Source organism: Heterodontus francisci, chromosome 38 (genome assembly GCF_036365525.1).
Source record: "Heterodontus francisci isolate sHetFra1 chromosome 38, sHetFra1.hap1, whole genome shotgun sequence".
Lineage (NCBI taxonomy): Eukaryota > Metazoa > Chordata > Chondrichthyes > Heterodontiformes > Heterodontidae > Heterodontus > Heterodontus francisci.
Genome location: NC_090408.1, coordinates 29877436 through 29889823, shown reverse-complemented (window position 1 = coordinate 29889823; position 12388 = coordinate 29877436). Strand labels below are relative to the sequence as shown.

General features: G+C 41.6%; 1 long non-coding RNA gene across 1 annotated transcript in view; it reads left to right on the top strand.

Annotated features, from left to right (window-relative positions):
* The window catches only part of LOC137352488 (uncharacterized), a 46995-nt gene extending 46574 nt beyond the window's left edge, over positions 1-421 (top strand). The window contains exon 3 of the long non-coding RNA XR_010969724.1: positions 343-421. This is a non-coding gene — a long non-coding RNA (uncharacterized lncRNA). The remainder of the gene's footprint in view (positions 1-342) is intronic.
* Positions 422-12388: the final 11967 nt, after the last annotated feature.

The window sequence follows — 12388 nt, the reverse complement described above, 5'->3', positions numbered from 1 at the left end:
TAAAGTGAATAAATACATGTTGACCTTTTCATTAACATTAATGAACCGAAGAAACATTTTAACCAAACTGTTAAAGCCTCAGAATTAATGCCAAGCTATCTTGTTACCGAGTGTGGCTGTCAACTTCTAATGTACCAAAATGTGTTCTTTGAAAAGTTTTGTGTGTTTTGTGTGTGACCGTTTACTGTGCAGATTTCCACACAATGTGTAAAAGATTATAAACAATCAGAAAAAAAGTAAGAGTATTGTTCTTGGCTTTTACCCAATGCAATAAACTAGTTTCTAGATAGTCACAAATTCCTTTTTAAACATGTTTTTTTTTAATGGATATTACCATTTCAGGAAATGAAACATCTCAGAAGACCCAGCTGTCATCACATCACAAGCAACAAAATGGTGATGTTTTAGGGGCACAGTGACATTTTGTAACAGAACTTACAGCAGCGTGAAGTGAGATTTGTCACTACACCAGTTATTCAGTGAGTCTAAAGATAAATGTGCTGATGGCTTTGACTGGTTGCCTTGTTGCTTTGTAAAAATAGAAATAATTATCTTCAGGCGGAGTGCTTATTCTTATTTTGACCTGTTTGGCTTTTATTGTGACTATTGCTCTTGTACATAACAGGGCTTTCATTTATTTGGCTAATCTTTAGCACACATTGGAGTGCTCCAGTGATAATGGTCTGTGAAGTCAAATGTCACTCAGTCGCTCATCATTCTACTGGGATATTACACCACAAGACCAGCCTATGATGGAGCAATAGGTCTTCGGTAATATCAGTCCTTCAAAGTTGAATTGGAAGATGTTTTTGATTGAAAATAAATCTTCCAATATAGCTTTAATGTGGTGTTCTTCTTCCCTGCCTAAACCAACTCAGTTGGCGTGACCCTTGGTAAGCTAAGGACTAAATGGCAACCTTCATTTCTCTGAATCTTTGATCTCATGCAATAATACCATGATTTGGCCAGCAGAGATTGGATAAAAGACAAATAATTATGCCTGACATTTTAAATGTACCAGAAATAATGGGGGCAATTTTACTCTAACCCACCTGTGGGAAATTGACAGGATGGAGTGCAATGCTGGTTTTGTACCCCCTGTGAAGTCATGGGAGAAGTAATATTGGGTTTCACCCAATCTGCCTGGTGATTTAAGATAAAATTACCCCCGTTACTGGCAAGAGTTTTTAAGGTCCACTTTAAAGCCTAATCGAAAGTTTGTCAGATACAAGATTGATCGCTGCTGGATTTCCCATCCAATGCCCATTCCATGCTGGCGTCATCAGTGATAATGGCAGCAAACTGCCCTGTTATACTTACACAACTATCAACTCGCTTTGAGGCTCAATCACGGCACCAGACCCATTTCCAAAGCGCCTTCTAATTTGGGATATTATAAAAACTATCAACGATTAAAATGGACAATGGGTGATTTTTTTTTACTATTAACTAAGAATTATTGAAAAATCTAGCTTCACATTATTAATTATTATTTTGCCTTCCAGTACTAAACTCAAAATAGAATGTCTTCAGTTGCTTTCTCTGTACTCAGAGGAACTAAAATTATCAAAAGAGTCTTTTTCCAGCAATGTTTGGTACAAAGTCTATTTTCTACGAGAGTGGTCTACCTTCTTGATCTCAATCAGCTTTTTTGCTGAGCCAAAAATGTTATGTGGATTTCTGTGTCTCCGCTGATGTGTATAAGGCCCAGATTCTGCTGGTATGTAATTAGCATCCACATTGCCAGCCAATATTATAGCTCATCCGTTTTCTCAGAAATGGATAATGCCACTTGTGTTCTCCATTGTGTAACCAACCCATGGTTACTTACAGGGTATCATTATAATTTCTCATTAGACTTTTGTTAATTGTGTTCACAAAATGCCATCCTTCTCTTGTTTGTGACCTTACGCACCCGATGAAAGTGATAATGTGCCTCTTCATCTAAGCTTTACTCACTGTCTATTCATTTTGCTCGTGGTTTTTTTCTGTTGCAAGACTGAAGTATTTTGAGCGCATAAATCAGTGGCAGCATGTGTGGGACAGATCTTAAAATCATCCATTTCAAATAAATACCAGAAAAAAGAATTTAGTGCCAAAGAATTTGCAGCTTTCTACATAAAACAACTAAGTATAATCATACTTTTTGTTCATTATGAAGCTCTCTCAGTGAACACTGCAAGTTTCTGAGTCCCTGTGTAGGCGCTTAGTGAATTCACAGGCTTCTTTCATACTGATAAATAGTAGAGCAAAGAGCAACTTTGGAACACTTCACAACAGCCTTTTGTATTTCAAAAGATATGCAGAAGTTGAGGCACCTCCAAATTTCTCCTATCAGTAACATCATGTTCAACTTCGAGTTTATGTTTCTCTGAGTAATTGTTTTGGTCAGTTAGATCAGCGAAAACACTTTCTGAAGAAATAAATTATTTCAGGCATATTTCTGAGATGAGCAATATCCTTCACTGTAACTTTTGAAAGTGAATCACTCTTGTTTCATTCTTGGGTAGAATTCCCCACTCTGCCTAACTATTAGCTTCTATTACTGCTGTGTGTTGCTCTTTCTTTTTGCTTTCCCTTTTTGCTCCATCTTAGCAAAACAAATCTTCAGGTTTCCTTCCCACCATGTATGGTGCAGAGGAGATACCTCTATCAATGTCAACTGGTTAGTTCGTTGACTAGCAGAGTTCTCTCCTTCCTTCCCTGCTTGAGTATGTCCTTTGGATGGCATGGCTAAGATTGTAAGTTTTTTGACGAATGAATTATGGCTAATAACTCAGTGCTGCCTCTCCTTTGTGGAGCATATTAGAACAGTAATACACTAGGCCTTTCACAATCCCTGGATTAACAATACTTTGCTACAATCAATGTGTTGTACTTTTATTAATACTTCAATTTCTTGTTAGGAATATGTTTTACCAAAACTGTATTCACATTAAACTGAGTGTAACCCATCAACAACTGACATTAATTTAGCACCTCTAAGATAGTAAAAGACCAAAGTACAGAAAATCCTCATCAGGGAACTCCTCTTTGCTGACAATGCTGCATTAACATCTCACACTGAAGAGTGTCTGCAGAGACTCATCGACAGGTTTGCGGCTGCTTGCAACCAATTTGGCCTAACCATCAGCCTCAAGAAAATGAACATCATGGGACAGGACGTCAGAAATGCTCCATCCATCAATATTTTTGACCACGCTCTGGAAGTGGTTCAAGAGTTCACCTACCGAGGCTCAACTATCACCAGTAACCTGTCTCTCGATGCAGAAATCAACAAGCGCATGGGAAAGGCTGCTATGTTCAGACTGGCCAAGAGAGTGTGGGAAAATGGCGCACTGACACGGAACACAAAAGTCCGAGTGTATCAAGCCTGTGTCCTCAGTACCTTGCTCTACGGCAGCGAGGCCTGGACAATGTATGTCAGCCAAGAGCGACGTCTCAATTGTTTCCATCTTCGCTGCCTCCGGAGAATCCTTGGCATCAGGTGGCAGGACTGTATCTCCAACACAGAAGTCCTCGAGGTGGCCAACATCCCCAGTATATACACCCTACTGAGCCAACAGCGCTTGAGATGGCTTGGCCATGTGAGCCGCATGGAAGATGGCAGGACCCCCAAGGACACATTGTACAGCGAGCTCGTCACCGGCCGTCCATGTCTCCGCTATAAAGACGTCTGCAAACGCGACATGAAGTCCTGTGACAGTGATCACAAGTCGTGGGAGTCAGTTGCCAGTGATCGTCAGAGCTGACGGGCAGCCATAAAGGCGGGGTTAAAGTGTGGCAAGTCAAAGAGACTTAGCGGTTGGCAGGAAAAAAGACAGAAGCGCAAGGGGAGAGCCAACTGTGTAACAGCCCCGACAACCAATTTTATCTGCAGCACCTGTGGAAGAGTCTGTCACTCCAGAATTGGCCTTTATAGCCACTCCAGGCGCTGCTTCACAAACCACTGACCACCTCCAGGCGCTTACCCATTTTCTCTCGAGACAAGGAGGCCAAAGAAGAAGAAGAAGATAGTAAAACATCCCAAGGTACTTTATGGGAACATAATCAGATTAAAATAATGACAATGAGCCAAAGAAGACATAAGTACAGGTGACCGGAAGCTTTGTCAAAAAGGTAGAATTAGAACATTACAGCGCAGTAGGTCAACATTGTAATTGAGAAGGAATTGCTGTTCAGCAATGTGATCAGTCCCTATTTCAAATACTCTAGTTTCAACCATATCTTTAAATATATTTGGTTGTACTAATTGAAATGAGAGCTTTAATGCTGGGAAATGGAGCATCTTCACATTTTAAGCATCTACTGTTAGCATCGAGCACTCACTGGTCAGGATAGCAAACAAAAATGCAAAGTAGAGTTTCCTGAACTCTGCTCAACTAAGCACCATAGCTCCAACTTTGGAAAAGTGCAGCTGTGGGGTATTTCCCATTGCTTATGGAGTGAGGTTTTGCCTATTTAATGCCAAGCGAACGACAGTTCTGTGCCTCCTGAGATGTGAGATTTGAACTCAGTTCCCAGAGATAACAAATCATTGCCTAATTTACTGCACCATCTGGGTTTCCCCCCATATGTGATTGTAGAGCTGTATTTGGGCGTATAGAATAGCTAAATAGTAGCTGTTGGCTATGGAGTAGCTGTCAAAATTTACAGTGAAGCAAAATTCTAATGGCACCTGCTGTGATTAATGTGGTGTGAAATAAACTAAGGTATTTTTGGTTAGGATTGCCTTCAAATTGTGTGAAAGCTGACCAAATTCAAACAGGATATCGACTTCAATGAAAACTGGTCAGATCCCTGGAATCATTGGCAGCTGGATGCTATGATTTGGACACTGTAGATTCTTCCTGCATGGATAAACTGACAAAGGCTGAATAATTTTGTGAAAGTGCACTACCTATTCTACCTACCAGTTCACTGCTATGGGAAATATATTTTGGTTAAGTAAGCTCTGCAATAAGCACATTTTAATTGGTTCCAAAGTTCAACAACAACTTAAATTTTAATACTGCCTTTAGGTCCCAAGGCACTTCAAAGAAGCATAATCAGACAAAAAATGGACACAAATCCCAAAGAAGTGTGGAGAAAAGCTTAATGGAAAAGATGATGTTTTAAGGGGAGTAATAAAGAAGGAGAAGGGGTAATGAGATGGAGGGCTTCAGGGCAGGAAGGTTTTTCTAACAAATAATGATGGTATATAAGCAAAAAATAGCAAGTGATCCAACGGTTTTAACAATTTAAAAACCTATGTTGACAATTTTAACTAAAGGCTCTGCCTTTTCAATTACGTTTTTTATTTGTTATCTTCCAAGACCAAAAAGATTGAAAATGGGAGAAATGGACGTTCCCATTAAACTGTTTGCAAGGACCTCTGTCTCTGTTGTAAAAGAACTATTTTAAACCCATCAAGCCTGGGCACAGGAAATTAGAATTGATAAAATAAACTAAATTGATATGAGTTGTTATTTCAAGCACACAAGGGGAAGATTCATCTCTAGGGGACAGTCAAATTGGGATAATTCTGAGATGCAAAAAGTCAGACATAAATTAGCAAGTAATTTTTAAGAAAGCAAAATGTCATCTAAGATAAAGGACAACAAACAAAATATGGCAGTGCCTGGAATTAAATGGGAATGTTTGATTACTATTTTAAAGATGCTATGAGTATTGGACAATAAAGTTTCTCTAAGGCTCAAACATTTGGAGTAAAACAATGTTGAAATTAATTAATATAGTGTAAAATTTCTATAAAGTCCAGAACTTTCCAGTGGAAGTCAGGAATGTGGAGTTAAGATGGAAACCGCCAAGCTGTCTACAGGATAATGGAAACTCAGCAGCAGATGTTTATGGAAGAGGAATTCGTTTTAGTGGAATTAAGTAACTTGGTGGAAGATGAAGGATGCCTGGTACACACTATCAATGAATTAATCAGGGAAGGGAGGAATGTATCTCGACCAGCAAGCTAAGAAGGACGTCTGTGATGTATGGTTCTTGTCTCATGGAACAGACCAGGGCCAATCTTAGGAAGATCGTGCAGGGGGATTTACCCTCCTGGGTTACAAATGAACGCCTGAAACAAGCCCTCAAACATGAGGTGTCGAATGATACTCTAAGCTTAACGAGAGAATTAACTCAAGTGATTCCAGTCCTGCTGAACTGTGACAAAAATGGACTAAGGCAGGTTCCTTGATCATGTTAACCCCTTATTTAAGGTGGAGAATTTGGGCATCATTCAAGGTTCCAGTCGAGTCAGGTATTCACACCCTCCCTCCAGGCTGGCCTGGATGGACGGAACCATCCGAGTGGCCCCAGATCTAGGTGGATATCAAAGGAAAAGAAATGTATGGTTTGCCCCTACGACCTGTTAGATCATGAACTTCCCGTGTGCGGATTTGATTGGCATTGTGAGGTTATCAACTGCACCGTGGTACTGGAAGACTTGGAAAGTGTCCCTATTTGGATAGTTTACAAAGGATCTGAGGAATATTGTTACAGTAGCAAGTATAAGGTTTTTGTAATGGATCATATCCCTTAAACCATGAGGGGTGCATTGTTCCTGAATGGACGGGATCCATTGGGGCACATAATATATACCTAATTAACTTGCCATCTAGCATTGATATTACTGTAGAAAATGAAATGAGTGGTCACGAGCTGGCTGCATGCTTGGCCAACTTCGGGTATGATATTCCTTTACTATCAGAACACCTCACCAACCTCAGGGATAAAATAAATGGATCCATTCATTTCTAGATTCTAGCAGATCTCCCAACAGATTGGGGAAATTGAACGGGAAATACCTGGATTGGGGAGAAACCATTCATGATGCGACAATTTGTGGAATGGAGGTATGAATCCCCAGATACACCTTTGGATAAGAATAGCTTTGCATGTCTTGATGATTGTACAGCAAGTAATAGTGTTATATTTGTTAACTGAAACATATAAACACCGTTGGAAACATAGGGTGGTTGAGGCTCCTGGGGGCCCAGAACTTTGTATCGCGTATAATTGTTAAATGCTATTCCGCTATTGCTAAATAACATTTACAATGCCTTGTATTGCTGTAAGCTTGTCCTGATACATGTATACAGATCTGTAGCTTTAACAGATGGATTGTGTGCAAAGGGTTATGCGGGAAAGATAGAAGAGGAAAACAATAACCACATGAAGCAAATCTGTTGAACTGACATTTGCATGGAGCCAATGGAAAGTTGTAGAGTTATCTGCAGGATGTGGAGGTTAGAGCAAACAGTTATGAAAACCACAGAATTGCAGAAAGTTTAAATGTTGGATCTGTTGCAGAAAACAGCAAAAACGAGAAACACTTGATCATGAGGAACTTGCGAGCAGAATAGCTAAAACCAATCAAGTTGGCCAGAAACAAACCTTACCTAATATGGCCCAAGGCCAACAGACCAGGGCCACAATAAACAATAATTGAGAACGAGCACCTTGATCAGTCACTGGAAGGTGCAGAGAGAAGGATCATTGGCAGACCAACCATACAAGGCGATCTCACCTTCTCGGGCAAGCCAGAAGTTAAGCATCGTGAGTACTTGTCATTCGTTGAATCATCAATAAAGGTACTGCATCCAGCAGTAACAGATACTCAGCAGTTTTCTCCTCTGTGACTATCTGGATTCAGAGTCAGACCTGGTAGGGTTGTGAGGCTCCCTGGTTTAAAGTCTTGCACTGAGGCTGAAGCAGACTGTGCATAACCTTGGTGTCATATTTGACCCCAAGATGAACTTCTGAGCACAAATCCGACCCGTCACCAAGAACACCTATTTCCACCTCCTTAACATTGCTCGAATCTGCTCCTGCCTCAGCCCAACTGCTGCTGAAACCCTCATCTATGCCTATGTTACCGCTAGACCTATTACAATGCACTCCTGGCTGGTCTCTCACGTTCCACCCTCTGTAAACTTGACGTCATCCAGGACTCTGCTGCCCATGTCCTAAACTGCACCAAATCTCATTCACCATCTGCCCCATGCGTTGTGACCTACAATGGTTCCCAGACAACCAAAGCCTCATTTCTAAAATTCTCTTTCTTGCCCTAGAGCCTGCCGGTAAAGGCCTGCCCTTGATATATATAACCTGTTTTTGAAATAAATTGGAGGTAGAAATCTGGGTTTATCCAACCCCATTCCCCTCTCCCCCTCCACCACCCTGTTCCTCACTTGCCCATTCCTTCCTCTAATGCCCTACATGTGAATGATGTGAAGACTGGGTTGGGATGAGATTGCCATCTAGTGATCTGATCCTCTTACTACACTCTAAAGATAATAAAAAAAACATTCACTGGCCTCAGCATTGGATTATCCTGGCTATTGTGATATTCTCATACATTTAGGGTTTACTTTAGTGTGGCTAGCTTTGCCTTGAATCAATTTTTATTGCTGTTGCGGCAAAGACACACATTGAACTTTAATGATAAAAGCTACCAATTAAACCAGTTACAAAATGGCGGAGTTGACTGAAACCAGTCTGATGTTGCATTCCCTTTTTTGTGCACTTAAGGTAAATTTGAAGTAGAGTTTAACACCTCTAGGAGAAATGTTTGGTCAGAAATTCATCCTATTCAGCCACTAACCAAAGTGATGCAGTGTACAGAACTTTTGGAATTAATTATTTTATGAATTTATAATTGTAGAATTATAAACACGTAACACAAAAGTCCAAGTGTCCTCAGTACCTTGCACTACGGCAGCGAGGCCTGGACAACGTATGTCAGCCAAGAACGACGTCTCAACTCATTCCATCTTCGCTGCCTCCGGAGAATCCTTGGCATCAAGTGGCAGGACCGTATCACCAACGCAGAAGTCCTCGAGGTGGCCAACATCCCCAGCATATACACCCTACTGAGCCAGCGGCGCTTCAGATGGCTTGGCCATGTGAGCCGCATGGAAGATGGCAGGCTCCCCAAGGACACATTGTACAGCGAGCTCGTTACTGGTATCAGACCCACCGGCCGTCCACGTCTCCGCTATAAAGACATCTGCAAACGCGACATGAAGTCCTGTGACATTGATGACAAGTCGTGGGAGTCAGTTGCCAGTGATCGCCAGAGCTGGCGGATAGCCATAAAGCCGGGGCTAAAGAGTGGCGAGTCGAAGAGACTTAGCAGTTGGCAGGAAAAAAGACAGAGGTGCAAGGGGAGAGCCAACTGTGTAACAGCTCTGACAACCAATTTTATCTGCAGCACCTGTGGAAGAGTCTGTCATTCTAGAATTGGCCTTTATAGCCACTCCAGGCACTGTTTCACAAACCACTGACCACCTCCAGACGCTTACCCATTGTCTCTCGAGACAAGGAGGCCGAAGAAGAAGAATTGTAGAGATGTATTTGTAAGCAAAATTCAACTTTTACAAACAATTATGCTTTCTCATGTACTTGAAAAGACTGTAACAAGCACTACACTCAATCAACCATTTTGATGAATTGTCTGGTGCAGAAGGCAAGAGAAGAGGAGTTGTCCTGTCACTAAAACAGACGATTTGGTCATTTATTGAATTTCTATTTGTGGGAAGTGTTGTGCATAAATTGGCTACTAGAGCCTGGAGTTTGGCCTGGAAACAGGTTCTGTGCAGGAATGTGGCGGAGGAGCACTCGGGGGTTGGGGTTTGCTGCTGTGAGTTTGGGAAACTCGGAGGAACAGGTTTCCCACGCAGAATTTAACTGCAGGGCTGTTTTCATTTTTTTAAATCCAATTCCCGCCCACAGGCAGCCTGATTGACAGGTTGAAAGCCTTTTGGGCGGGAACCTGCTTCACAGAGCTGAAGCCTACAAGAGCATGTAGGTGTATTTGGGGAGTGAGAAATTGTTTGTGGGGTGGGGTGGGGTGGGTGTCCCAATTGGGAGTGGGGCACAAAGTGTAGAAAATGGAAGTAGGCGGGTTCCAGTCCTGTTCCAGAATGTTTGTACTTTAACCTCTGACACGACCACAACCCACCCATTTCTGGGCATTAAGATTCACCCCTATATTTCCCTACATTATAATAGTGACTATACTTCAAAAGATGTCTCATTGGCTGCGGGACATCCTGAGATTACGAAAGGTGTTACATTATTAATGAAAGTTCATACGAACATATGAATTAGGTGCAGGAGTAGGCCATTCCTTTTAGTGGTTGTAGGTCCCCTGGTGATTTTCCCTTTGAAGCTCTAGTACTCCTCTTTGAATGACCAGTAGCAAAAGATTGTGACTCCCAGTAGAACCAGGAGAACATGGAATGCAATAACAGCATCAACTGATGTCTATGCATCAGAGTAAGGGATACCATGCAATTATCTGTGCCAAGGGTTCAACATTTAATGATACGTATCTCTGAATATTACATGAAAGTCAGTCATCACCAAAGGTAAGTCTCTGACATGAGTTTCTCTGACCTGCTTTAGATGTACCTAGGATAATTCCAGTAGGGTTTCCATGGGACTGATTATGTGGCCCCATTACAGTGCAAGAGGGAACAATGTACTTGTGACGCACGATCAGCCAGCAACAAAGGGAGCTAACCTTGCATCATTTTGCGAGGTCAGCTCATTTTAACATGATCAAGCTGTTTCCTGCACAGGTTGTCTGATGTGCAAGAACAGCGCCAAGTACATTGAGTAGGATATCCAGTCAGTGCTGCCAGTTCTTGCAGGGCTGCTAATCATTGTTTTAAAGCTGTCCTACTCAATGAGGTGCCTGCAAATTTACCATGACAGAAGAAGGGTGAGGATTTGGCCAGCTTCTTTGGCGTGTGCTGCCTTTGAGCTCTTATCCCATGAAGTGGTGCAAAGAGGAGCAGAGCTCTTCAGAGCTCAGAGTTAACCTTCAATCCTGGCCATTGCACGCAATGCCTGAATGAAGATGACTTAGGATGTGAATGCTGTTAGACATATGCATTAGAACATGGCAGCAATGAGGACAAGATTTTCATGACTCAGGTAGGCAGGCAGGATATATTTGTTGACATATGGTGTACTTTTAGTATATGGCCTTACTATGATGAATGCAAACAACAGTTCACTCTCATCTTGATGCATAATCACAGAGACAAAATGCACATTACTCATCAAACAGCTCACCTTATTTACAACTGCACTTGCATGTCTATGTTGTTGCAGGGCCCAAGACCTATTTCACCCTCTCTGTTTTCCTTATGACCGGTGAAGAGGAGCCTGTTGAGGTTCTCACTCCAGCAGCTCAGAGCATCACTCATTCCCAAGGTCTGACCACCAGCTCCACATTGCCCTGACAATTTGAACAATAACGTGTCTGTTGTGATGGTGTTGTGATGGTGATAGCAATCTCACCAGGTAGTTCAAAATACTGCAGGAACACAGAGAGATGTGTTGCATGTGAATAAATGGTTTGACTGGTTCTAAGTGCAAATGCAACCACATGATACTCTCCTTTGCTGAGATCTCTCTTCTCTTGGAATACTTATTGTTGACAGTTGAATCAGACTAGGTGTCTCCAATGGATCCTGTTGCTGGCTACTATTCTCGAACTTACTTTATTACATAACACCATCACCCTATTAGGGACATAAAGAGATGTTAAGAGCAAAGCCAGAAAGGAAAAGAAGTGAATAAGAGAAAATGAACAGAAAAGAAAAATAAACAGGAGAAAAGGAGTGGAAATTAAAGAAAAACTAAACCATAAATAGCTGCTGTTATTGTATTGCGAAAAAGAAAAATGACTTGTAATTACAAAACAACTTTCACAACCTCAGGAGTCCCAAAGTGCTTTACAGCCAATAAAATACTATTTGTAGACCCAGCAAAAACTGTGTTTGCGAGTTCGTTCAGAGTAACTACATATTTGGTACAACATATTGCATTGTAGTCACTGTGGTAAAGTAGGAAATGCAGCAGCCATATTGCATACAGCAAGGTTCCACAAACAGCAAAGAGATAATAACCAGATAATTTGTTTTTAATGATGTTGGTTGAGGGATAAATATTGCCACGGCACCAAGGAGAATACTCTTCTCTTCAATATAGTGCTATGGAATCCTTTACACCCACTTGAGAGGGCAGATGGGGCCTCAATTTAACATCTCATCAGAAAGCCAGCACTACCAACAGTACAGCATTCCCCCAGTACTACACTGGAACATCAGCCCAGATTTTGAATGGTAACTTTGGACCTATGGTTCCCAAAGCTATTCACCACTGGGATGGATTTTCCTCTGCTTATATCTGAGCCTGCTGTAGACTAATTAATAGAGACTGTTTTTTAAATTCTTTCATGGGATGTGGGTATTGCTGGCAAGCACAGCATTTGTTGCCCATCCCTAATTGCCCTTGACAACTGAGTGGCTTGCTAAGCCATTGCAGAGGGCATATAAGAGTCACCCTCATTGTTCGTGGGCCACATGTAGGCCAG